This window comes from Cricetulus griseus, chromosome 4 (assembly GCF_003668045.3).
Source record: "Cricetulus griseus strain 17A/GY chromosome 4, alternate assembly CriGri-PICRH-1.0, whole genome shotgun sequence".
NCBI classification, from domain to species: domain Eukaryota; kingdom Metazoa; phylum Chordata; class Mammalia; order Rodentia; family Cricetidae; genus Cricetulus; species Cricetulus griseus.
Window position 1 is genome coordinate 24,002,742 of NC_048597.1, and position 26,961 is coordinate 24,029,702.

Sequence of the window (26,961 nt, forward strand, 5' to 3'; positions counted from 1 at the left end):
TCCTTTTGTATGTAATTTTGTTTATAATTTTATGGAGGACTGGGCCTTCCTGAATGTTTTCCATGCTTCAAGAACTTCTGATTCCAGTAAGCAAGTTTCAGAAATTAGTATTCCTGCATGCTAGAGTAAGTTGGTCTTTGAACATTTGATAATGGGTGGGTAGAAAATTCCGCTTGACACTTTCATACAAAAGATCTTATTCACAGCTACTGAGGATACAATCTCTGAATTTACACTTTATCAGAGTAGCAGAAGATCAAAAAATAATAATCTCAAGATTAGGGCAATTTTAACTACGTAAACAATCAGTGTCTCCATAAAAATAATGTCCCTCTCTAATAATCGTAGTGTTTCTTACTAACAAAAAACTAAATACTTGAATAATATCTAAATATTAAAAACACACAACTGTCCTTACTAAAGAAACATTCTTTAAAGTTATGAAAAGAATGTATTCACCTTCACTAATGGAAATGTATAGAACAGGGAAATTCTCACATCCAATTGTAGATTCAATTACAGCTTCAGCTCTAGTACAGCTTCTAAATTTGAAAACACAACTAAAGATTATAGATATGTGACCTGTGTAATTACACAACTCCAAGGGTCCATGCTACCCTAGTTGTAAATATTTTATACATTAAGCACATTGACACTCATTTATTCAATAAAACAGGAAAAAGTATCAGTACAATAATAGGTATTATAAAGAAGTTGGTAAGGCAAATAATTTATGAAATTATAATTTTATAACATTTTATAATTATCTTAGTATGGTCTTATTTCATAAATCTATTCATGTAACTTAATAATGGTTATAATCAAATGATATCATAAGAATAAAGGAGTCAAAAAAAGCAAACTCTAAATGTACAAAGTCAAGTTGACATAAATGAACTGTATGAAGTCAAATTTTATTTCTGGAACTCAAATATGCAATATAAAAATGTTTGTAAATGGTAAATATCTTTAAAAAAGAATAAGAAAGGAAGGAATCAGTGATTGTTCATGCAAGGAATATATTTTGAGATCTTTCTTGCAAATAAATGTTTTTCCATGCACTGGAAAATTACTGAAGTAAGGATTCTCTTCAGGTGGCCACAATTCTGTAAAAAACAGTAACAGCCTCAGCTGGTAACAGGAAACCAAGCGTTAGCATATTCTGGGAGATGTTACTGAATGTGACTCCAGTTTCATGACTGGACACATAGCAGGCAAGCAGAGAAAATGTGACTATTAGATAGTATTCTAGTTGCCCAAATTAAACCACCAAAGTCTCATGTTAGAAACAACAGCCATTTAACAACAAACTTTTGAGAGTGCAACAAAATAATATTAATCAAAGGAACTGTTTAAGGAATTCAACTCAGAAATGACACAAAAGCATTTCTAATCTATGCTACGAAGTCACCTCTTAATTTCCTCCTGTACTCCAACTTTTGTGACATATAAATGACTAAAATAGCAAACACCAAGGAAAATGATGCTATCATAGATTTATACATAAACATGATGAGCATGTTACAGGTCACAGGCTGCTAATTTCCAAGCTGCTAGCCATTTAGTAGCTGAGTTATGCTTACTGTAGAAATTCCAGGAAGAGCACAGTACTGCCAGTTATTCTGTAAGCTACCAAATAGTATAAAAATACTTTTATCTCACAGTAAGTACAGACTAGCCTGTGTAAAATGCTTGCTGTCATCAATCCTCATGAAATTGTGTGCATATTCAAATTGTCAACATACTGAGATTAGTTCTAAGGTCCCTGTCTCAATGTAGGTACCAAATCATAGATTATCAAGAAGCATCCACGTGGTGAAATAACATCTGGTATCTCAATCTGACCTCTGAGCTCCACAGGTGTGCTCTGGCACACACACACACACACACACACACACACACACACACACACACACACGTTGGGGGAATAAAAACTTTAAGTAGCTTCATTTAAACAAGCATAGAGAAATGAACATAGACATAAAATGATAAGGGAAAGAAATATTTCATATAGTGAGCAAAATAACAAAATGGTTTATGTTGTAACCTGAGAACACCTGATGACCTCATGTCAGTTGGTTTTTATATACATTTTCTTGTGGTTATAATGTATAGTCAAGAACTGAAGTGACCCATTAACAAGAACTCAGGCAGTGGTGGCTGTAACAAAGATGATGAGAAAAAGCAGGGATCAATACAAAGATCATCACACTACGGATATTTACTTGAAATCTTTCTCATCCAGGTATTTTCAAATTACTAAACATAAATTCCCCATGTCACTGTTCTCAAAAATTATCCTTCCATCACTTTTTATTTGAGTCTCTAGGATACGCTGATTTACAAGGGGTAAATTTAATGCTGTTAGTATATTAATATGGTTTCAAGTGAACAGCAAGATTGGTGAGGGGAAAAGAGAAAGGGGGATAGGAAAGAAAGAAAGAAACACCATTAATTTTTAAGAGATTAAACCATAATTTTGACATTTAGCATATACTCATCTGTGGTATCCAATAGAGCTTCAGTTTAAATGCAAATGGTTAAACCATGAAAAGGTGGATAGTATGTATTTTTCCATAAGCAAAAGGTTACATCCTATACACAAATGGCATACTTGGCCAAAGTGACATTTTAATAAACATAAAGAAATATAATAACCACCTAAGTAACCACAAAATGTAACTTCTTCCCATTTTTCTGATAGAGTGCTAAATGATCAACAATTGGATAAAAGCTATCTTGAAAAAAACAGAAGTTTGGGATAGACAGACTTTCAGTGGCTAAGAATTCAAGCAGCTCTTCCAGAGGCCCAGAGTAGTTCTCAGTACCCATGGAGTTATCCAGCTCCAGGAGATGTTAACCCCTTTTTTGGTCTTCATGGACATCAGCACATGTGTGTATATACCCACACACAGAAACACACACACACACACACACACACACACACACACACCACACCACACACACACACACACACGATTAAAAGATAAGACATTTTAAAAGATGCCCATAGGTAAAATCAAAAACACCAATGACAGTTTATGCTGGAGAGGATGTGGAGAAAGGGGAACACTTCTCCACTGCTGGTGGGAGTGCCAACTTGTACAGCCACTTTGGAAATCAGTATGGCGACTCCTCAAGAAAATGGGAATCAGTCTACCACAAGATCCAGCAATTCTACTCCTAGGCATATACCCAAAAGAAGCACATTCATACAACAAGGACATCTGTTCAATGATGTTCATAGCAGCACTATTTGTAATAGCCAGAAACTGGAAGCAGCCTAGATGCCCTTCAACCGAAGAATGGATAGAGAAAACGTAGTACCTTTACACAATGGAGTACTACTCAGCGGAAAAAAACAATGGAATCTTGAAATTTGCAGGAAAATGGATGGAACTAGAAGAAACCATTCTGAGTGAGGTAACTCCATCACAAAAAGACAAACATGATATGTACTCACTCATATGTGGATTTTACACATAGAGTAAAGGATTACCAGCCTACAATCCACACTGCCAGAGAAACTAGTAAACAAGGAGGACCCTAAAAGAGACAAACATTGTCCCCTGGAGAAGGGGAAAGGGTCACAATCCCCTGAGCAAATTGAGAGCTGTCACAGAAGAGGGGAGAGAGAGCTACGAGAATGAGAAGGGAAGAGAGGAAGGATGCAGAGGTCATGAGGGAGCAGAAAGGTTGAGTCAGGTGAGGAAAAGAAGAAAGGGTATGTGACAGGTAGGGTTTTAGTGGGGGGGTAGTAGAGGAGGACAGCAGGGAGAAGGGAACTGGGATTGTCATGTAAATCAATCTTGTTTCTAATTCAAATAAAAAATGATTTAAAAAAAAGATGACTATAGAACTTATAGCAAAAAGTAAACTAGGAGACACATATTTTTAAGATCTGTGTATTTATAGAGCACAATAGAAAAAGCATTCAGTTCCTCAGACTTGGAATCACTTATGTTATGAACACAGTGATGGATGAAAGAACAAAGGATCATAAAATAATTGAAGGTATTTGGGTACATGGAAACAAAGACTAAACTGCTTAGTTGTAAACTAAAAGTATTTCTAGAAAATGCAGTTGGGAGACAGATTTATAGAGAGCTTAATGATTTAAACAAATGTGAGTCATTTACATAAGAACTTAAAAGAAAAGAATCCTTTTATTTTTATTTTTACATACTATCTTATATATCCAATTTTAGTCATAAGAGAAGACAGCCTTACCAAGAATGACTTAGATTCATGGACCTGTTTTGACTGTGAAGCTTCTGGTCCTCAATACAATAGGGAAAGGCTAGGCTGAATGTCTCCTGAAAGACTTTTCTGTCCTAGATATGTAGTCAGAAATCACATAAGAAACACCCCAAATTATCATTGTCTGAGTCCTGCTTCTAATCCCCATCACTGACTGCCCTGCTTCTCTTCACCAGGGTTCTGGATTCTGTAGACTTTGGCCATGTCAGGGAAGCCAAATATTAAATAAGAAAAAGAAAAAGTTGTGAAAAATGTGATGATTTAGTTTTTGTTTTGTGAAAGGATTAATGGTACTACAGAAAAGGAAACTAGCACCAGAGTATTACAGAACATATTTCCTAATACTCTAAAAATAAGTTCACTTTTCAAAATAATATACTCTATTTTTCTCTGAAATACTGTGTTTCTATATATTTTAAATTTGTTTCATATATTTTAAGAATAATTTGATGTTTTTCTATTTTTATTTGTACACTAATTCTACCATTTTCTCAAACAATACAAAATATAATTTCCCATAAACCCAAATTAATCTCATGTACACTACTAAAACTCTTTAGGCTGAATCATGAATATATATTTGATGTTTGTAATATATATCATTTATTTAACAAAGAATTTCCCAGCATGAGGCCATGCACTTACAAAAGCCCATGGGACCTCGTGGTGGTTCTGGTGATACTCTGAACTCTAACCTACCTGACTTTAGGAAATATCTTAATCTCTATACAATATGCTGTACTCAGATTTTTCTTTGGGCCACCAGCTCATTCCCAAATAATGACAGAGAGACTTATTACTAATTCTGGAAGCTAGGCCTCAGCTTAGGCCTATACCATTAGCTTTTATAACTTAAATTAATCCATTAACATTCATCTATGCAGTCCCTCATGGTTTTTAATCTCTCATTCATCTTGCACCTCTGTTTCCTCTCCATCTCGATGAGAACTCCACCCCTTTTTATTCCCTGAGTCTCTCTCTCTCTCTCTCTCTCTCTCTCTCTCTCTCTCTCTCTCTCTCTTTCTCTCTCTCTCTCTCTCTCTCTCTCTCTCTCTCTCTCTCTCTCACTGGAAGACCTGCCTATACCTCCTTCCTAACTATTGGTCATTTCCCTTTTATTGTAGCAATATATCTTAACACAGTATATAATTATCCCACAACAATATGCCACAGAGTTCATTCTGGAAAGCATTTGTCATTTTCAAAATGAATTATTACTACTACTGAAATTGAATGATTTCCATTGCAGTGTTTTATCTTTCAATTAATTCATAATTATAATTTCAAGGTTTTAGCAAATAATGTCTCTTTACTAAGCAATCTTCCATTACCTCTGAAGGGAGTATAATGTAGTTGAGAGAATACAAGGCTTGTAATGCCATCTTTTCTACTTCATGGGATATGTGCCTAGTAATAGGACCTAAGAAACATCCAGAAGATGGGAATGGGTAGATAAAGCACATCATACAGTCAACCATTTTAACCTAGGAGCCTTGAATGGTGCCTAACTTGATAAAGTACCATCCTCTTCCTAGGCACAGAATGGGGAACACAAGAAAGCAACTAGCCCGTGAAAATGAAGTGGCTCACAGTATCTATAGTTTCTATACACACATTCCTAAGTGTGATTACAAACACATTCAGAGTCAGCTATTTTACCAAAAATAATCACAATATGTTTGATACGAAGATGACTCCTTCAAATCACATGTCTCTAAAATTTAAGTTTTCAAATATATGTATATTCTATGAACAGTATTTCAATGAATATTGTGTAAAAAGTGTGACACATACTGAAAATAAACACAAACACTCAGCAGAAAGGATGGAGAATGGAGAACATTTGCATCAGCAAAGAACTGGACTGTAGAACAACCCCAGCTTAAACACTGAAAACTCAGGATTGAAGCAAGTCTAAGAGAAGTTGCTCAGCATGCAGGCTCACAGGAAGAAGTGCTGAAAGCAATATGGCTTAGAGAACCAAGAAAAAACAGAGGATGAAGTCATTCACAAAATTAGACGGGCAAGAACAGAAAATTTAGAACTGCTGTGAGAACAAAAGTGTTTAGGTATAGACAAATCTACGTGGGAATGAAATAGTCAAAAGTCTTTGGAAACAGAAAATAAATTCTTTAGAAAATAGTCATATTATTGATGTAAATACTGCTTTAAGCAAGAGTTAATATTTCAGAAATACATAGAAAGTAGTGCTGTTCAGCGGAGAAATGAGTTTACTTACATTACAGATGTTCGTACAAGACAGAAGACAGAGTTCAGAGGTCATCATACAAATGTGTTTAGTGTCAATCAAATATTTGTCTAAACTTTCCAAGGTAAAATTATCCATTTCCCCATTATCAAGTTTTGAGATTTACTGGTGACTATTTTCCTTTGTATCCAATGTTTGCTTGAAGGAATGATGAAGGAAGAACTATAAAAAGTACTGTTTGTAATCACAGATGCAAAACATTACAAATCATGGTTTCATTATCATGATGTCTTCCAACAAGTGCCCATGACTGCTTATAAATGGGACGTCAGTCAACAGCATAGAATTAATTGCCCCCCACAAACTAACCATAGCTAGTGTGATGATAGAATAAATCTACTGTGATACAAATTGTGATATGAAATTGTCAATGACAAAAAAATATTAACTATATAGTCTTCAATTTGTATTACTGCATAACACTCTAATGTATACACTAAGAAGATATTTTCAAATTTGGGGGTAATTCACAAACATATCAAAAAGTCATATACACTTTCATTATTGTTGTATTGCATTTAGTTTCTGTAGGGTGACAGAGTATTTTTCAATCTCATAAGAATGCTTACTTTTCAGTAAACTCTGAAAGCAATTTATGAAGATAAAGGAAATGAGAATCACCAAAGTGAAGTTAGACACAAATACAATAACCAGTTACTGACTCTTGTAAATATTTTCTTTTTACATTGTATTTCTGGCAGACTTCTTTGGATGATTTTAATAATTTTTACTTCTTTAAATCTGAATCACTTTACCTTAATCCTTTGTTGCCAAATCTCATTTACTATGAAACTCAACAATGTTGAACAGTTTAGAGGGTAAGAATACAGCAGGTCCAAGGTCCAGATACACAAAGAAATAAGAAGGGGAAAGCAGGGTAGAAAAAGAAGGGATTTTTGTAATCCACAGTATTGAACCATGTAACATTCCTTTATAAATAACTTGAGAAAGCAGATTATTGTGAAATACAGAGATATTTAATAACACAGACATGTAAGAAATATGAAAATAAACATTTATATTTCTATAGTATTCACAACAATATACAGCGCTTACCAAATTAAATATAAGCCCATGGTATTGTAAGCATCACTGTATTAATGAAGACATTTGTTCATTAGCTGTATAGTTGATTTAAGTAAGTAATTTACCTTTTAAGGGATGCATGATATACTAAGTGGGATCAAGAGTAATATAATGATATTTTTATGAAAATAAATAGCATATAAATACGGGAAGGAGAGGGGCAAGGAAAAACAGATTTATGAATACTTGGCAGTGGAGTAGGAAGAACACCCACAAATGTTTCAAAAGTTGATGGGTGGTGGAACATCAGGCCTCTAATCATTATTTTCATCTCCTTCTTTGCTACTGGGTTTAGTTTAGGGTCTTTTAATAGACATTAGGAACTGTACTTAATTATTACAAAGCAAAAACAACTAGCTCTCTTAAAATAAAAATGAAAGTATTTGAAATCATAAAAAGTTTCCTGGGTTCAAACACCATCAAGTGGATGGAGTTCTCAATGTCGGGAGAAATGGACATGTGCTTTGGTGATGTCAGGCTGTGTGTCTTCATTAGGACCAGAATCTCTCACAACAGTGGGGCATCACACGGTGGGAAATATAGGATTTTACTTCGTTTGCTCAGAAAAAAAAAAAAAAAGAAATGAGCTGAAATATGAAAACAATTTACTGTTGATCTAAATGACATGCTTTGGCTTTCCAAAAGAGGGAGCTGGAACTCCACTGCCACAACATTGACAATGTGCCACTTAAATGACAAATTCAGCACATTACTGTGTGAGTGACTGAAGGTAATTTTGAGGAAGACTCAAATTCTGAGCTCATTTTAGCCTTTTAAGTTTAATTGCATAAAGAGTACAGTTAAATCAACGAAAAATACCATGATCCACAATAATAAAAGAAAAGCTGATTCAAATTCTCTGTAAGGATTCTGTTGTAAAGTAAAAATAGTATGCAAGTCTTGTGTTTACATTCTTAAACTATAGTATTTGCATTTTTAGGTATCTGAAGACTCCAAGATGTCAGATGTTATAGAGGCTTTAAAAATGGGTTCCAATTATTACTTGAAAATTCAAATTTTTTACTGTTCAGAATATAGGAAAAATCTAATCAGTATCTGGGTACAATTATAAAAATACTAAAAACTAAATATTCTTTGAACTCCTTGCTGAAAATGATGCCTATGATACTTCATAAACTAACACATATCCTTAAATTTTATTTTTGAAAATCAGAATACAATAAACCTTTTAAGCTTCTTAAAAGAAATCCAATGTATTGAAAGACTCAAGGTAAATAAAATGTCTATAACTAGGAGAATAATCATTAACCATGAAATAAAGATTAGCATTCAATCCCAGATTCAGCCTGATTTAAAAAAAAAAAAAAAAAAAAAAAAAACAAAAAAAAAACCATCACTCTGGGAAACTAATTCTAAAACGAATGAAACCTGTAGGTGAAATATTGACAGACAGATAACAGACACAGACACAGACACAGACACACACACACACACACACACACACACACACACACACACTTACATATAAAGTACAAATACAAAAAAAAAAGAAAAAGAAAAAGAAAAAGAAAATAAGCTTAAAGTAGGGCACCTGAGCATGCAAATTGCCAATGAGCAATGATTCCCCCTACTTGCCATGTGAATATAGGTACAATAAATGTGGTGATGACCAACTTTCTACAAATTTCTAAACAGAGCTAACGGGGCTGGAAATAAGTTGAGTGATTAAGAGACCTTGCTGCTCTTACAGAGGACCCAGGTTTAATTCCCAGCACCGATACGGTGTCTCACAACCATCAGGAGATCCAATACCCTCCTCTGTCCTGCAAGTTCACCAAGTACACATGGTACACAGACATACACATAGGCAAACACTCACATCTAAAATAAAAGGAGTAAATTCAGCTTTACAAGTTTTATTATAATTTCTAAACTAGGGTTTAAGCTCAGTGATTCCTAAAGTTTCTCAACACTGACATGCAGTCAGCACATGGTAGCGAATAGACGTAAAATATTTAAGACACTTACTCCATTAGATAAAATTTGCAATACTTCCAATATTCAGATTTTACTTAAAATTATAAAAATTATGCATGCTTTCTAGGACTACTAGCAAGAGTTAAACTAAACAAGCTATTAAGCATATAAAATGCTTAAAATATCCAATATATATATAGACTACTCAAAATGGAGGTTTCTCGATCTCTATATACCTACAACTGTCCTCGAAATCACTGTGGAGACCATGCTGGCCTCAAACTCACAGAGATCCACCTGCCTCAGTCTCTGGAGCACTGGGATTAAAGGCATACACCCAGCTTCTCAAAAAAAGAAGGAGAGAAACAGAGACAGAGACAGAAAGTGTTAAAATGGACTAACATTTTAAACAAACAAAAATAAAACTAAACAATATCTATGGAACACTATCTACAGTCTTGAAAAGCACTGCAAATAAAAGCATCTCTACTGATATCTTTGCATTTATTCATTAAGCAAGGATTGCTAATATATTTTGAAATAGGCACCAAGTAATATTTTGAAGTTTCTACTTCACTATCATGAACAGATACATTATATTGACAATACATATTATCCATCAGAATTCAAATTCATTAAAATAAAAGTTGATCTCATAGTAATTTCTTCCTTTCAAACTCTTGGATCCTTATGAAGATAATGCATACATACATGCTTATGTATTTAAGAGAGAATATTAATATGTAATGATATATAAGAGATAGAAGAGCCGGGCGTTGGTGACACACACCTTTAATCCCAGCACTCAGGAGGCAGAGGCAGTTGGATCTCTGTGAGTTCGAGGACAGCCTGGTCTCCAGAACGAGTGCCAGGATATGCTCCAAAGTTACACAGAAAAACCCTGTCTCGAAAAACAAAAAAAAAACAAAAAAGAGATAGAAGAAAGAAATGGGAGGGAGGGCAGGGGAACAGGAGAATACTTTAAATTCTTAGCCCATGTGTAATATCTTGGTTGCAGGATATACGATCACAGCGTGAATCCTGAGATTGCATTATGTACTGGAAAAACATGCTTCCAGCTGTGGCTCAGGCCTAGCATACACCTTTAATCCAAGTGCTTTCTGTTTGAATACTGTAAAAAATATTAAATAAAATCAACCATAGTTTAAGAGGCAGGGCAAGCAACCAGTTGAAAGGAAAAAGCATAGCGAGTTAGAGGGAGTCAGAAAGACAGAGAGATGCAGAGGGAGTAGGAGGGAGGGACATTCAATTTGAGGACTTTTGTTTGAGACACTGTAGGAGAGGGGCTCTTTCTGGGCCATCAGCTGAGAAGGAAGGTCAGCCAGGTTCTTTCTCTTCCTCTCTGAGCTAGCAGGTTTTCACGCCAATATGTGGCTCCCAGGTCTTTGTTGGTAAAATCAAATAATTGAGATTTAGATAAAAACAACAATTTTAATAATATTAGAAATATTTCAGTAACAGAAAACATTAACATATTTGAAGTTGAAAATGGGTTTTGCAGGACAAAATAAAAAGTGGAATGAAATAGATACTAAGCATTCAAAATAAATTTTAAAAATGACACCACATAAAAGCTAGGAGTGTGGAAAACAGTGTGCACATGAGAAATTAGCAATTTATCAGAAGTTTAAAATTAAAGAAAAGAGAAATGCCACACTGACTTCAGGATTCTTAACAATCAAGAAACTGTCAACAGCTTGGTACTCAAGCAACTGTACAAGATAAAATACCCTACATCATAAACCACATATCTGTACTTGCTTTAATTCTGTCACAAACATCTAACTAGAAGAAACTTAGGAAAGAAAGCATTAGTCAGGCTTAGAGTTGGAGGGGACACATCTCATTTTGGTGGGGAAAGCATGGGCAGCAGGAAGACGCTAGTCGTACTTAATCAGAGAGGGGTCACAGAACAGGAAGCAAGAAGGCTATAAAACCTCAAAGTCCGCCCCCAACAACCCCTTTCCTCCAGCAGGCTCTGCCTTCTAAGAGTTCCACAATCTTAAGAAACAGCATCATGAACTGGGCCCCTCATGAGTATATGGAGGATATTTCACATCCAACAATGTCAGACCATTTTCAGCTTTTAAAGGTATCAGCACACTGTCACTAGGCACGATACTGAATGTATAAATAGACAGAGCAAATAAATGGGAGCCCCGTGGTCAAACAGTAACTCAAATCATCTCATTACTTTTTTGTATATCCAATAGCTCCAAACATTGGAAGGCATCTAAATCATGAGAAACTGTTTCAAAATAGAGAGCCTGTTCCCTGCTTTATAGTGGGTACAAAGTTATCTCTGGAAATGTATGTGTGATTAGAACAGACAGGAATCTCCCAAGGAGTCCAGTGTTCAAAACAGGCATCTATCACCAAGGTCTTCTGCACTGGGAAGAGGAAGCAGCTAGAGTAATTCAGAGAGGAGGCAATAAAGGCCAGTGCTAAAGATGAAAAGAACAATATTCTAGCAATCCTACTGAGGCAGGATCGGCCAAATTTCCTGACTGATTGAAAGTGACAATAAAAGAAAGACAAAAGGTAAAAGAACTGTAAATTTATAGTTTGGAGACACCAAAAGGAAAGTAGACATTTGGAGAGCAATAAGTAATTTAGGAGGTTACATGAGTTTATAAGTAAAAAGTAATAATAAGTATGTTTCTTCATACCACATGCCAGGTCAAAGCCTACTTCTATTTTGATGGTCCTCATCCCAAATGTTATTATTTGTACACAGAACTAAAAGTGCATTACTGCTTAAAATAGATTCCATTTTTTTCTCTAAGCTAGGTATCATAAATACTATATATGCTATGTGAGCATACATAAATGAATTTAGTTTCTGCTTATGTATAAGTTTACACTTTCTCATCCTCCAAGTCCACATATGCATTATTGAAACCCACAGTTGGCAAGCTAAATTAATATTGATTTTACTTGTCGAGACATAATAATAATAATAATAATAATAATAATAATAATAATATAATAACTTTAGACCAGCAAAAGGCAAGTGGCTAATGAGTTCTAACCATAATATAGTTTTTCAATATAAATCACTTTCTACATTATTCTATTTAAATCACTATATTAAAGTAATTCTCATGAAACCACATTTTTATAAACAAGGATTATTTGCAAACACTACCTAGCATCTATTATTAGTTAAAGAAACTTAACTTGTTAGCATACAATTTTGACATGTGAATTGATCTTTAAAAACACTAAGACATACTAAAGGTATGGATCCTTTTCCAAGGGTATCTTCCTTTCAGGATACATATTTATGTTATAGCTATTTATAATGTACCATAAATGATCATAAAATATCTAGCAGTTACCCTGATTTATTTTAAACAAAATTTCAGCACAGTAAGCACTCATATAAGTCACACAATAATTGCTAATCAATACATCAGCCTTCAGGGGTTTTAAGCAGAGACAGGAAGATGTTTTACCTGGGGTTGTTAGAGGTCACTAAGAAGATAGTGGGAGAATTTTCTCCTTTGCAATAAGAAAGGCACACCTGGCTATTATGTGAAATGAAATGTGCAAGCATATAGCAACTAGAGTCTCAGTGCTATCCAATACTAGCATTTGCAAAACATTCCCATTGATAAATTACCATATTGATTAGAATGTACTGATCAATCACCCCTAGTCCTCAGATTTGATTGTTCTCAACCCACCTAGGTTTTCTTGTTTCCAATAGTCTTCATTTCATTAAATATGTCCTACTTTCCTTCAGTGTGCTAACTTCAATTCAGTCTCATTGTCTCTTTGATTTCTCTGATATATTTCATTATCAGAGGCTGTAGGGAGATAGATGTAACTGACAAAATAGTCACTATAAATATTATTATAAATTCTCAGTTATTGTTGGGAGTGATTTCATGAACACCACAGCAACAGAGGCTGGAATTTATGATTGAGAGAGTAAATGTTGAACTAAATACAACCATCAGATAGTTCCTTAGTATGGATTTATGTAACATTAGTTCTGTACCCACAAAGTGTACAATAATACAATCACTGAAGGCACAATGCAGCATCGTCTCTTGGCATATGCATGCAAAAACCTAGATAATTATGTAGTAATAACTAAGAAGCACATATTTTTTAAAGGTAATGACTTTATCCTCTCATTAGTTCTGTCCTAAATACTGTTATACTGCCACTGTATAGATGAAGCAAGAGTCCTTTGTCAAAGTCATGCTTGTTGCCTAGCTCTGGAAATGACAATTTAGTAGAGTCCACATTTGCAAACATTATGCTTTTACTACAGTGTGAAAGAACACCAGGATAGGTAGCCTCTGAAAGTTCATAACACATGTACAAATATAAAGGAAAATATCTGGGATGCAGAGTGCCTGGGAGGGAGATATATTATGTTAACTTGCATTGTGCATCTATCAGATAGCCAGGTGAGACACAATAGTATTTCATCCAGTGCTTTGAAATGGTAAACTCAAAGGAGATAGGTTGCACTATCAAATATGTTATAGAAGAAAGAAAACTTAATGAAAAATGTATCCAGCTAGAATAAAAATTACAACTTTAGCTCTTATTTATTCCAATACAAGTCAGACAGTTGAAAATCACTTGGGTATTTTTCTTGAAAAATGCCCTGAATCGATTAGATGTTTCCAAGTACAAACCAGGAAAAGCAAAAAGGACCAGATATTTAACTTTCTCAAAGAAATACAACTTAAAACTGGTAAGTAATGAAACTACACTATCCAAAGATTTTTAATCCTATCCATTTGTAAAATATAATCTGTCATGACACCCAGCTAATAAGATGGATAATGGACACCAGCTTTATAGTAATCACTGGTTAAGTTTACTGTGCCTTCTCTAATGTATTCTCTTTAAGCAAATTTGTCAGGGGACACTGATGGGGAAAGCACTTCTGTGTATGTTCGTTCATCTTATTGATTGCTGAATAAAGTACTGTTTGGCCAATGAGGCAGCAAGTTAGACGGGACAAGGAGTTAAGGAGGATTCTGGGAAATGTAGTAAATGATCCAGGCAGGAAGTTACATAGCAGGGAGACTCATATTTAAGCAAGGACAAGCAGGAAGTGGTTCCTTTTCCCCTTCGCTCTTCCTCTTGCTCTCTACTCAGAGCTACCATGTGATCTTGGGGAAGAGGACGCCAACAGAAGGCATCCAATAAGTCTTATAAAATATATAGATATATGATAATGAAGACTGAGCTAGCAGATGAGAAATCCTAGTCATTGGCCAAGCAGCATTTGTACGTAATATAAGTCTCTGTTTTATTTTGCCCATCCATGTGGCTGGCAGAAATCAAGCAGTTGGCGGAAAGATTTATCATAAAAGGACACCAATCATTGGCTTAACATAATTGTATGAATTCCTTCCTCCCTTCTAAGCTCCTGTTAGAAACAGGCTACAGAAAGTTTCTGGGGTTGTTTTGTTTCTGTTGTTTTTCTATTACTTAAATGGTTGGTGGTGTGGGGGGTAAAACGCAAGCATAGGTGGTGAGGAAAAGAAAGAGAAGAATCCAATAAAGATGTCACTACTCTTAGTTTCTCTATTTAATAAAATAAACTAGCATTTGCTCTTTTTATCTAATCCATATATTTTGTCATTAAAACAAGCAGTTCTATAACTAATCAAAAAGTCTTCATAAGTTTTGCTAGGCACCCTGATATCTACAAAGTAAAATTAAGAAATAAAAGATAAAAGAAATAATATATAAGGAAGCGAATTTTCAAATATTTATACCCCAATCTAATGGTTCTATGTCTTGGATGACAGAATCCTTTAACAATTCTCAGAAAGTGAACTTGAATCAGCAGCATCAGCTGATTCACTGGGCCAATCACCTGGATTATTGTTAATGCAAGTTCTCAGGCCATCTGAACACACTGAAGCAGACTGGCTCTTAGGTGATGGAAACATCTGTTAAAATTTGATAGGCTGTACTTCAGAATCCTGCTACATAGATTTGGGTAGATTACTATGACGAATGAATCCTGAACCACAATGTGACTAGCTCCTCTTTGACATAGGAGTTTGTAATTGAAGGCAAATGAACATTTCTCTTTGCACTCCCCGGTTCTGCATAAGGGCAGAATATAGATTTTTCTCTGAGTAGAGAACTCCAAAGAAGACAAAGGAACCTACAAAGAAACCTTACCTCCATCATTTTTATCCCATGTAGTTAGAATCTAAAGTCTTCCCCCAGTGGATGCCTAAAACAGCTTTCCATTGTTCTGGAATTACTTTACAAAACTATTGTTCATTGTGAAGAACGCTGCATACCCTGTAATTCTGAACAGCCACAATTAATTCCTTTTCCTTAAGGTTATCCTTATGGAATGCACACAGCGCTCATTAACACAGCTCTTTTATCTCTAGTTATCGGCCATTTTGTTTAGGAGACTCAGCTGAAAACACTGAAGAGGAAAAGATTCACCTCCTCATAATGGCAAGGAATGATAAAGGCAAAGGAGAGAGTTAAGAGAGTCACCGTTTCAGCGGCAGTCATCACAGAAAGGCTGACGCAGAGGGAGGCTGATATCACTAGAGAAGGGGCCAAGTAGATCAGGGGCATTGAGCTGAGGAAATTTCCTAGCTGATATTTTATACTTTTACCTTCAAATATGCTACAAGAGGTAGATTTTAGGAATGTTCTTATTTTAGTAAGGTTCAGTTTTATTAATGCTTGCATTTAAAATGGCCTGCCAACTTACCAACTTCCACAGCAGGGTTCTTTGTAAAGTACATTTAGTACTGTGGAAAATACTTTATGAATTTTCTCGTGAATTCTTATAACACAGGTGAATGTTGACACACACCCTTTCCCTAATACCATGTGTTCTGTAGTATTTGTTTAAAGAAAGTGTGAACTTCCCAAAATGATGTTAGGGAAGGTAAGTGTAACTGGGAAGCACTAACTTCCATAGAGAGGGCTTCGATTTATTATTCAACAAAATATAACAACAATAAGACAGTAGTAAGTATATGAAGCAAAATAACAAAAAAAGGTTTCAAAATGAGGCTCATGATCAAAACAAACAATAATTTGAGTAAATACAAACTTAGCTCGGTAAAGAAATGGGAACATTCTTCCAAACTTGCATGTATGTGCCCGCGGGGTTGTGCAGGGTCATGAGTGGATGTGTGCCGTGGGTCATGAGTGCCAATCAAAGGGATTGGATCTCTCCTTCTACCGTGTGGGTTTCTGCACTAGAATTCAAGGCATCATGTTTGGAGGGGCACATGTGCCTTTGCAGACTGACTCTTAGCACCAGCCCATTCTTCCAAACCCGTAATTTACACTTTTTATCTCTAATGTTCCCACTTATTTCTGCAGAATTCAGTTTTGGAGGTAGTAGGTTTATATTACTGTGTGTGTGTGTGTGTGTGTGTGTGTGTGTGTGTGTGTGTGTATGTGTGTGCGCGTGCGCACGCGCATGCTGGGCACAGTGAATCACACCTTGAATCTCAGCATTCTGGAGGCCGATGCAGGCAGATATGAGTTCAAGGCCAGTTTGGTCTACAAAGCTAGTTCCAGGACAGCCATAATTACACAAAGAAACCCTATCTCAAAAACAAACAAACAAAAAACAGAGAGCCAGAGATATCTCCATTTACCATGCTTTATAACCAACCCTTCTATACTTAAACTAATTCTACAAGAGCAAGAAACCTTTTGATCTATATGGTTGTGGGACAGCAAAGCACATTAAGATCAAAATATAAGAAATAACATAGTGGTACCACAATATTCACCCTTGTCTGGCTCAATTTATTATTTCCTTAATCGTATTCACTTTCTGTTTTTGAGAATATCCTTGAAATATATTTTATTACTTAGAATATTTCATTTTGATTTACAATATTCACTATCTTAAGCCAATTTTTATACCCAAACAATATGTGCCAGTTGCTGTCCCATGAGGCCCATGATAAGCTAGTACAAAATTTTTAATAAGATCATATTCACCCTCCATGTTCCCCCTACAACTCCCTCCCACATCCCTCCAACTCATTTTCCTCCAACTTTGCATCCTTTTTGTTTCTATAACTCACCATGACCATTTAGTGTTGTCCATATGTGGAAGGCAGTGAGATCACCAACTAAAACACAGGTAATCCACTGCCAGTAATCACACTGTCAAAGAAGGATGTTTAGGTCTTCTCCTGCAGCTCTCAACTGCTATTAGCACCTGGGGAAGGTGTGAGGCCTCAAGAACTTCTTCCACCTACTATGGAATTTTAGCTGGCTTGATCTTATACAGATCTTATGCAGATAACCAAGAGTCTCCTGAGGCAATTACTGCAAAAGACCCAGAAGAGAGAATTTCAAAGTAGCCCCTCTTTCATCCTCTAGTTCTTATATTCTCTCTCTCCCTCTCTCCCTCCCCCACGTATGTGTGTGTGTATGTGGTCACTATCTCCTTGACCTCATCTGTAATCACTGTAGCTGTAGTAATTTATGAACAATTAGGTTTCTCTGACTTTATCCTTACCTTTGCTTTATGTCTGTTGTGGGCTTTGATTCGACAAAGTCACTGACGTCCTCCTACAAAACATATGTAATCTAAGCCATACACTGGAACCTCTTTATCTTATTCCTCTTTTTAGCAGGCCACTAACTGAAAGGTAAACTTGGCATCATACATTTGTGCAGGAATAAAACATGAATGTACTTTCACATACCATTACACTTAGTTTTTAAAACTAAATTCTGCTTTCCCTTTAGTATTCTGGTTTAAATTGCTTAAAATTGATTATGCATGGAGAGTGGTGGTCAGCACGCCTTTAATCCCAACACTTAGGAGGCAGAGGTAGTTGGATCTCTGAGTTCAAGGCAGCCCAGTCTACAGAACAAGCTCCAGGAAAGCCAAGACTACATAGAGAATCATTGTCTCAGAAAGAAACAATAAAATAAAATATTTACACACACACACACACATACACACACACACACACACACCATCACATCAAGTCATGTCAATTCACCTGTGTGGGTTCTTTTGGGAATTTATTTTAAACTGCAGTTCTACTGGCCATTTTTAACAAAAGATACAAGCTTGTTTTACTAGGTTCTCTCAATGTTGTGACTGTTGCTATCATGTTTCCACTGGAAAACATTTACCATAAAAACATATTCCAAATTGCCAAATTGCTAAGAATTATCATTTATATCAATATCTAACACTGTACCCTACTTTACTGAAAGACATCTCCGAAAGTGTTGATATTAGCACTAATATAGCCAAACCTCACAAAGTGTTTAAAAATGTTATCTGATGTATAAGTACTCTAAGCTAAAAGAAAAGGAAAGAAGGGGAAGTTTTACAAAAATCCAACATTATCATAGCCTAAAACCAGAAATAAATTCTGATTGGCCAACCACTACACATTTCTGATTATGCAACAATTGTTTTCTTAGCCAATGTTTACAAAAAGAAAACATGGGAAGGCAAGCATCACCAGGACTGTGGGCTGTCTCCCTGTGCTCATCTTCCAAGGTGACCCTTTTGGGAGAAAACACATGTGATTTGTTACCATTGCACATGATTAGTTTCTTCATCACACAGAGACAAATTAGGAAGGCTGCTGTGGTGCACAGAAATCATCCATTAAACAAAGTCAAAATTAATGACAAAATTGAGTTCCCTTTGTGTTTGATTTTCATCTATCTGCACTCAATTATAAACGAGCTACCAAAGGAAGCTGCCCATTAGTTGTTAATTCACAATGACTTACACTACCATTGATGACACACTGAAAATAACTCTGTGACTCTTCATTTGAAAATCAAAAGGGAAAACAGAACTGTAGAAGTTGTTTCTCCTTCTGACCCTGCCATGGGAGCTCCAGAACCCAGGGGTGAATTTTAATATAAACAAGCTAAAATAAGATTAGATCTGTATATTTAAAAGATACAAGTGAATTATTTTTTTTCTTTTGCTGCAGCTGATTGTCTCTAAGTAGACACAGATGTACTATGTACTGTCCAAAATTCTATTTTTCTTTGTGACAATTCTTCAAGGTTTGAGAAACCATTCAATGAAGAAATGTCTCAAAGAGCTGATACTTGCTATGCCGGGGGTCAATATTAAATTATTAATTTGAGATGTCTGTGTCATCATCTCCTAACTGGAATTTTTCTCATATTAGAAGCATCAACCACTAAGCATTCTGGTTTCTCACACATCCAAAGTAAATATATTTTGAAGCCTCCTATCTTAACAGGTTCTGAGACACAAAACCATCGTATTGAACTTTGTCCATTTATACACAAGCAACTTAAAGTAATATTAAAACCACTTTCAGTCTTGATTTGAAATAATGTATTAAAACCATTATTTGTGTTGGTATATTGTTTATGATCTATTAAAACCACTAGAGATCAAAATAGCAAAGTAACCATACTAGTTAGCCATATAAGCTAGGCAGTGGTGACACACACCTTTAATGCCAGAACTCAGGAGATAAAGGCAGATGGATCTCTCTGAGCTCAAGGCCACCCAGGGTTACACAAGACTGAATCAGTCTAAAAGGATAACAAAGCTCATGTCTTTAATCCCAGGACTCATGAGAGGTATTTAAGACAGGAACAGGATCTTAGAGGGGGCATTCATTCTGTAGCCACACTGAGGAGAGCCAGCAGTCTGAGGTTTGGTGTGAGCTCCTGGGGATAGGATCAGCTCTTTCAGACTAAGGTAGAGGTAGGAGCTAGTGGCTTGACAGCTTTACATCTCTGAACTTCGGCTTGAAGCTTGAACCCCAATATCTGTCTCTAGGTCTTTTATTTTTCATGCTACAGTTATTCCCCAAATTGTATACATTTAATTTGATATTATCTCCTTCTTTACATAAAGAAGTGAAAAAGACATAAAGTAGCATTTGAAAACAGAATGACAAAGGGGGGATTATGGAGAAAAAATGGTAGAGTATAAGTACTACAGTTTTACAGAATATTTATTATTTAGCTTGTTGATAAAGATAAAAGTCAGAGGAAGAACCACTAAATAAAAGTAAGTCTTTCAAATCTTTGAGAGTAAGTGTATTAGTCACTTTTCTGTTGCTGTGCTAAAACAAAATGAGCACAGAAACTTTAAAAAAAAATGTTGATTTGGGTTTACAGTACTAGACAGGCAAGAGTCCCTCAAGGAGGGAAGGCTTGGCAGCAGGCAGCAAACATGGCAGGCAGCAGGAGCAGGAGCTGAGAACTCACTTCTTAAGCAGGAGCATGGAGCAGAGCGACTGCAATGCCAGTGCATCAAGGCTTTACACTCTCAAAGCCCTTTCCCCACTGATCTACTTCCTGCAGTTGTATCTTCTAAGCCTTTCCAGGTCACCAACTGAGGAACCAGGAATTCAAATACCAAGCCTAGGGGCCATTTCTTATTCAAGGCCCCATGGTGTGGTAAAGCCTTTTCCAGAAGTAAGATGACCAAACTGTGAGGCTGAGGATGTAGCTCAGTGCTAACCAACATGCACAACAACTGCATTTAGTCTTAGGCAACACACACACACACACACACACACACACACACACACACACACACACACACACACACACACACACACACACACTTACCTAAATTGTTCCAGTATAATAAGAATTCAGGAGTCAGAAATTAGTATAAAGACCTGATAAATCCAAGGAGCAGCAGAGAGTCCACTGGCTGATACTCTCTCTGGGTTTTTCCCTATCCATCAGCCCAGAATCCTGTCTGTGTTCCCCATCTATGGCTGATCACAAGTCAGCCAATTGCGGACTCTGTCCTTTTGAGTCAAGGTGGGTTTATTACCACAGTGGAATGACCTTATGAAAACTTCTCCTGCGAAACACACACACACACCTCCAACAACAAGAAAATGCTCACTGTTCATACAGAATCAATGAGGATCTTTAAGTAACAAGAAACATAGAGCATGGTAAAGATTTGAAGGGACCAGCCCACCATTTCCAGAGCCATGACAGTAACACATGCTCGCTATGACCTTGTCTTAGTCACTAGAGGTCAGATGCCTGCCTCGTGACAAGGAACCAATCAGAAGTTAGCTGGTGGCACTATGCTTTACGACCCTGGGTGTGCTTTACGGACAAGTGCACAGCAATGACACACAGAGTATAGCAACCACCCTTGGAGGGCCTATGGGCCAAAACAACCGGTTGACCAATCAACACAGGGCAAGCCCTCCAAGCCTGGAGGGCACACCAATCCTGAGCCTGTGTGTACCCCTAGACACTCCCCTTACGCTGTCCTACAAGATCTCTCTGGAGCCCCTAGGAGCAGTCTTTTGTAGCCAACCACCATGGTGGGTGGACAAAAGATTACAATAAAGCCTCATGCAGTTTGCAGGAAGCTCTTGAATCTGCCTGGTGATTGAGGTGACCACGGTCGTGGCCTGGGACCCTGGATACCTGAGTTTTCCGGGGGTCTAACAGATTCATTAAAACAAACTTAAACTAGTATCTGTTTACCTGAGGAATTTTTTTTCTAAGTCTGACATTAACAGGACTCTTCCAATACACAGAAATTCTATTTACTACTAAATACTGTTTATGATAGTAGACTAGTAATGCACTGTTTCAAGGAAATTATTATTTTAAGAAATTTATACATTTCTTCGATTTTTAGTTTGATATGAAAATGTAAAAATATTTCCCATGTGAAGTCCAGTTATTTATGATGAATATACTATCCATTCAGGAAGAGGTAATCATGGGGTAGTTCCTACAAATCAGATGCTACCAAACCTCTGAAACTTCACTGTGGGAGAAGCGAAGCTACCTGATCAATTACAGACAGGGTTATAGATTGTTTATACCTGAAGGAGATACTGATCACAGCATGAGAAGGAACAGATCCTATACGGTGAGAAGGGAAAGGAATAATCAGTGAAGGGAAAGTGGGTTTTTGAGAATATGCAAAATGCTGGCTGTTTCTCAGACTATTTCCTAGGAAGAATTCATTCCCGAATAAAAAAGATACTGTTGAGACTACTCTGACAGGAGACTAAACTAGTCATAATTAGATATAAAAAAATGGTCAGGTGTGGTTCATAATAAGGATAAAGATAAAACTGGCAAGCACAGGCCAGGAACAAAGGGCTCTGTGCAGGAGCCAAGAGGAATAGAATTCACCATGGGAAGTGTAAAGCATATTGATATGAAGACAGGTAAGTGTCCGTTTACAATAGTCATACAAGGAGTCAGGACTATCAAACAAAAATGCACTGGGGAATATGAAAACCAATCAAACAAGTTCCTTATCAACTGACTCAAACTCTCAGAGTAAAGCAAATGGGACGAGGAATTTTATCACAAAGACTTCAAAACAGGACAATAACACAAAGAGATTCCATGTCTCAAAATGATGACAACTCTTACTATTCTCTGAAAATGGGAGGAACTAAGAAGTTTTATAAAGACAGGGCCATTTTTGGAAAAGAATATGAAAATGAAACTGTGTCGTAGTGCACATAGCGATTTTTTTCATATTGCACATAAATTTAAGAGAAGCATTTCTATTGTTCCTTCTCTCCTCATGTCCAGGACTAACAGTGCGGTGTTTCAAGTACAAAACACATAAAATCAAATACCTGTTAACTATTACATTAGGAAAGAAAAATCCAAATAAGATTGTTTTTAACTGAGAGGTACAAGCATAAAATACAAAGGAACACTTGTACTCTGTCACTCATCTTTGAAGTCACAGGACTTACTCTATAGACAATTACCTCAGATATTTAAATTTGTATTTTGTGCTTCCTATCAACATGCTAAGGGACTTAAACAGAGAGACAATAAAGGAAAGAGAGGGAAAAAATGAGTCAATTTACCAAGGCTTTATTCTCATCTACAGGGAAGAGGCCATTTCTTGGTATGTTATTTGGGCTCATTAGCATTCGTATTGTGTTTGCAAACACAAAGAATCATCATCTCTGTGCTAAAGGAAAGTATCTAATTCTACCTATGCACTCTCTCACAAATTAGACATTTCAGGGTCTTAAAGGTTGATTAAGTTGAACTGGATAACAAATCAAGTGAGTAAGGATTTTCTGTAGGTCACAGAAAAAGAAAAATATCACATATAATAATAAGTAAGGACATCACAAGCAACAAATGATCAGAATGACCACAATCTTATGATCACTGTGCACTACGGGAATGCAATGACCCAATGGGAGCCTCAAATCATTAAATATTCTACTGAGCAGACATGCTTTCTGCTTCTTCCATCTCAAAGGGGTTATTTTGAAGTTGGAATTAAAAAGGAATAACTCTCCAGGGTTTCTTTACTCACCCCAGCAAATAAGTAATGGCAAAAATGCACTAACAGAACAAGACAAAATGAAAAAAGAAATCATGAATTGCAACAAAATTGTATAAAACTGGAAAGCAGTTATGAGTATATGAAACTAAACAGAAGGGCAAAAAATGGGCTAGAAAGATGGTTCAGTGGTTTACAGCACTTGTTGATCTTGCAAAGAACCTGAACTTGATTGGGGATGCTCTGCCATCTTCTGACCAACATTTTATATATTATATATATATATATTATATATATATATATATATAATGAAGGCAAAGCATTCACAAATGTACATTTAAAAAAAATTTGATAATCTGATTTGACTACAGGAAGGATGCTAAAATGCTAATTTTACAAACACACTAGCAACAGTCCTCTAAAGAAACTCAGCATCCAAAAGCCCTTTGGACCAGGAAGAAGACAAGACTGCTTATATAAGTCAGCATGGCTGACTGCCTGGGTACTGCCTCCCTGTTAATTGGAACAGGTCCATATATAATGAAGGATGGAAACAAATGAATATGACTTCTATTTTTTTTAAAAAGTCTTAGCTAGCAAAATTCTGAGAGTAACTATTTGTCTTCATGTTTCTTTTCTAGCAATCAAATGTGTAACATCTAAATATGTTTTACATTTGAGAAGCAGGACCATCAGCTATGTGATGAATTATATTTGTCCAAATGTGTCCCTAACTCCTAAGACGATGTTATGTGGTGACAGGGCCACTGGGAGTTAATCAGTGGAGTAACAATAAAGATAGTCTGTTATGAGTAAAACTCACCAGGGCTTGCACATATGTACTCTCTAATACCCTACCTTTCTTTCTTTCTGCCATGTGACAAAACAATGAAGTCATGCTTTTGCAGCCAGAAAGAAAAAATTTAGAACATAATCAAATGCATCTATAATTGAAGCAAGCAATTCTATGCCATTTTGTCCTGGCAACCTTAGCTAAGGAAACAGATAAGCCTATGGGCAGTGGTCACATACGCCTTAAGTCCCAGCACTTGGGAGGCAGAAGAAGGCTGATCTATGAGTTCTAAGTCAGCCTGGTCTACAAAGTGAGTTCCAGGACAGCAGGGGCTACTCAGAAAAACAAACAAACAAAATAAACAGATAAGCCTTTGGAATCACTAAAGGGCTGGTGCCAAGAAGCCCCTAGTGTACTATGTTTTACTGACTGGTAAGCAACAGTGAAATTGTGTAAATATATTAGACAGTGAAAAATAAGTTAATTCTAAAATGCCATTGCTAGTCTTTTAGTTTTAAATGGAATCACAAGTGAGAGGGGAGGGGACGGGAAGGGAGAGGAGGAGAGGGGAGGGAGAGAGAGGGAGAGGGGGAGGGGAGGGAGGGGAGGGGGGAGGGGAGGGAGGGGAGGGGAGGGGAGGGAGGGGAGGGGAGGGGAGGGGAGGGGAGGGGAGGGGAGGGGAGGGGAGGGAGGGAGGGAATCTTCAGTTGGCCTGGAGTGAACCTGTCAAGTATACCTTCCTGATCTATCTACCCATTTCTCGGACACAGATGCTGGCCAGTGTGAATCCTAATTCCTGGAATTTTGATTCCTAAAGCTTTGGGCAGAGTCAGGCTCCACCAAGACATCAAAGATAAAAGGGAAATGAGGTGCCAGATAATGTCTCCCTTATTCCTCTGCTCATTCTCTTGAAGGCTGTTACAAGCAATCATTAGTTCACAGCAAAAATGCAGTACTTCTCTCAAGATGGTGCACTTCTCCCTCTGGGTTCCAGTTATTAATCTTCTTGTCAAGTGGCAGAGAAGGGGTTAAAGCTTTAAGACTTCCAACTCAACAGTCCTTTGAACTGGCTAGTTCCTTCCCTGCATGCTCAACTATGACAATAGCCTTTCTGAAAATAATACCTATTTAAACTGTACTATTTGAGTGCGCCATTTGCTTCCCCCTTGGGACCTGGATCAATACACACCTTTATTTGTTCAGCACTCTCAGGTTACAATGCCTTTCTTCCTGCTAGCTCTCTGATAAACTTCTAAATATGTTTCCAAGTATGCATGAATGTCACAACCACTTGTAAGTATCTGTGTTGCCATCATACAATGAATATATTTTTTATTCATTTTTTGGTCTTAAAGACAAACATTTTTTAGAAGTATACAAAATGGATTTTAAAAAAGTACACTGAAGTGTGAAGAGCATGAATAATATAAATGTAATTATCCTTCAGGTAAGTGGTCTTTTTTGTATCTTGAAACCCATGAAAGTTTAAATGATTCTATCATTTTATCTTTAAATGTTGTCATTCGTTTAAAAACTTTTGAGAGTCTTATTTATAACATGATATAAGTAGTTCAATGTCTTCTTTTCAACAGTGCAGTTGAAAACTTGAAGTGTTTTGCAGAGAGAGCGAAGTTATAATTTTAGCTGCAGTAATGCTTATTTTGTTAATGGATACAAGACAATTCATAAGAGAGATTCACAAATAAGAAAGGTCAATCCCTTTGTGGGCTGCAATAAATTTTCAAGTTCGGCTTAAAACAAGGCTTTTCATTACCAACTGAGACTACCTAAGGATAACATCAGGGTAAAGGGCCAAAAAGCTCCTATCGATTTTACAGAGAATTTAACAATGTCACTCAAAAAAGTACACCAAGTTCCACACATGAATGACAAAATATGTCACTGTTTAGTATTACACAAACAGCTAAGTATACCCTTCACTCTTGAAATGTCTAAACACTAGCAATAATATCTTGTATTCTACTTAATTACCTTGACCATAAATTTTAGAGATAGATATTGAAAGAGCAGTTATCTAGTATTATTTAATGCCCTATTCTGTAAAACAATAATTGTTAAAAAGCCAGATGAGAATGTATTTTAAACTATTAGATAATAATAAATATTTAAAAAACTGATACATTGTTTAATTTACTCATGATTAACCAATGTTTGAAAAGAAGCATAATGTAATATTTAGTACAGAAAAACTATAAAACACTACAATCAGAGTAAAGAGGCAGACGTAGCTGTGACATAGCTTCAACATATCAAAAATCAGTCCTCCCTGGCATAAGCAAGGTAATTATTATCAAAATACTT

General features: G+C 36.3%; 1 protein-coding gene across 1 annotated transcript in view; it reads right to left on the reverse strand.

Moving 5' to 3' along the window:
* Gbe1 (1,4-alpha-glucan branching enzyme 1) overlaps positions 1-26,961 on the reverse strand; it is a 225,698-nt gene that overhangs the window by 121,781 nt on the left and 76,956 nt on the right. The gene's annotated exons all lie outside the window — the stretch shown is intronic.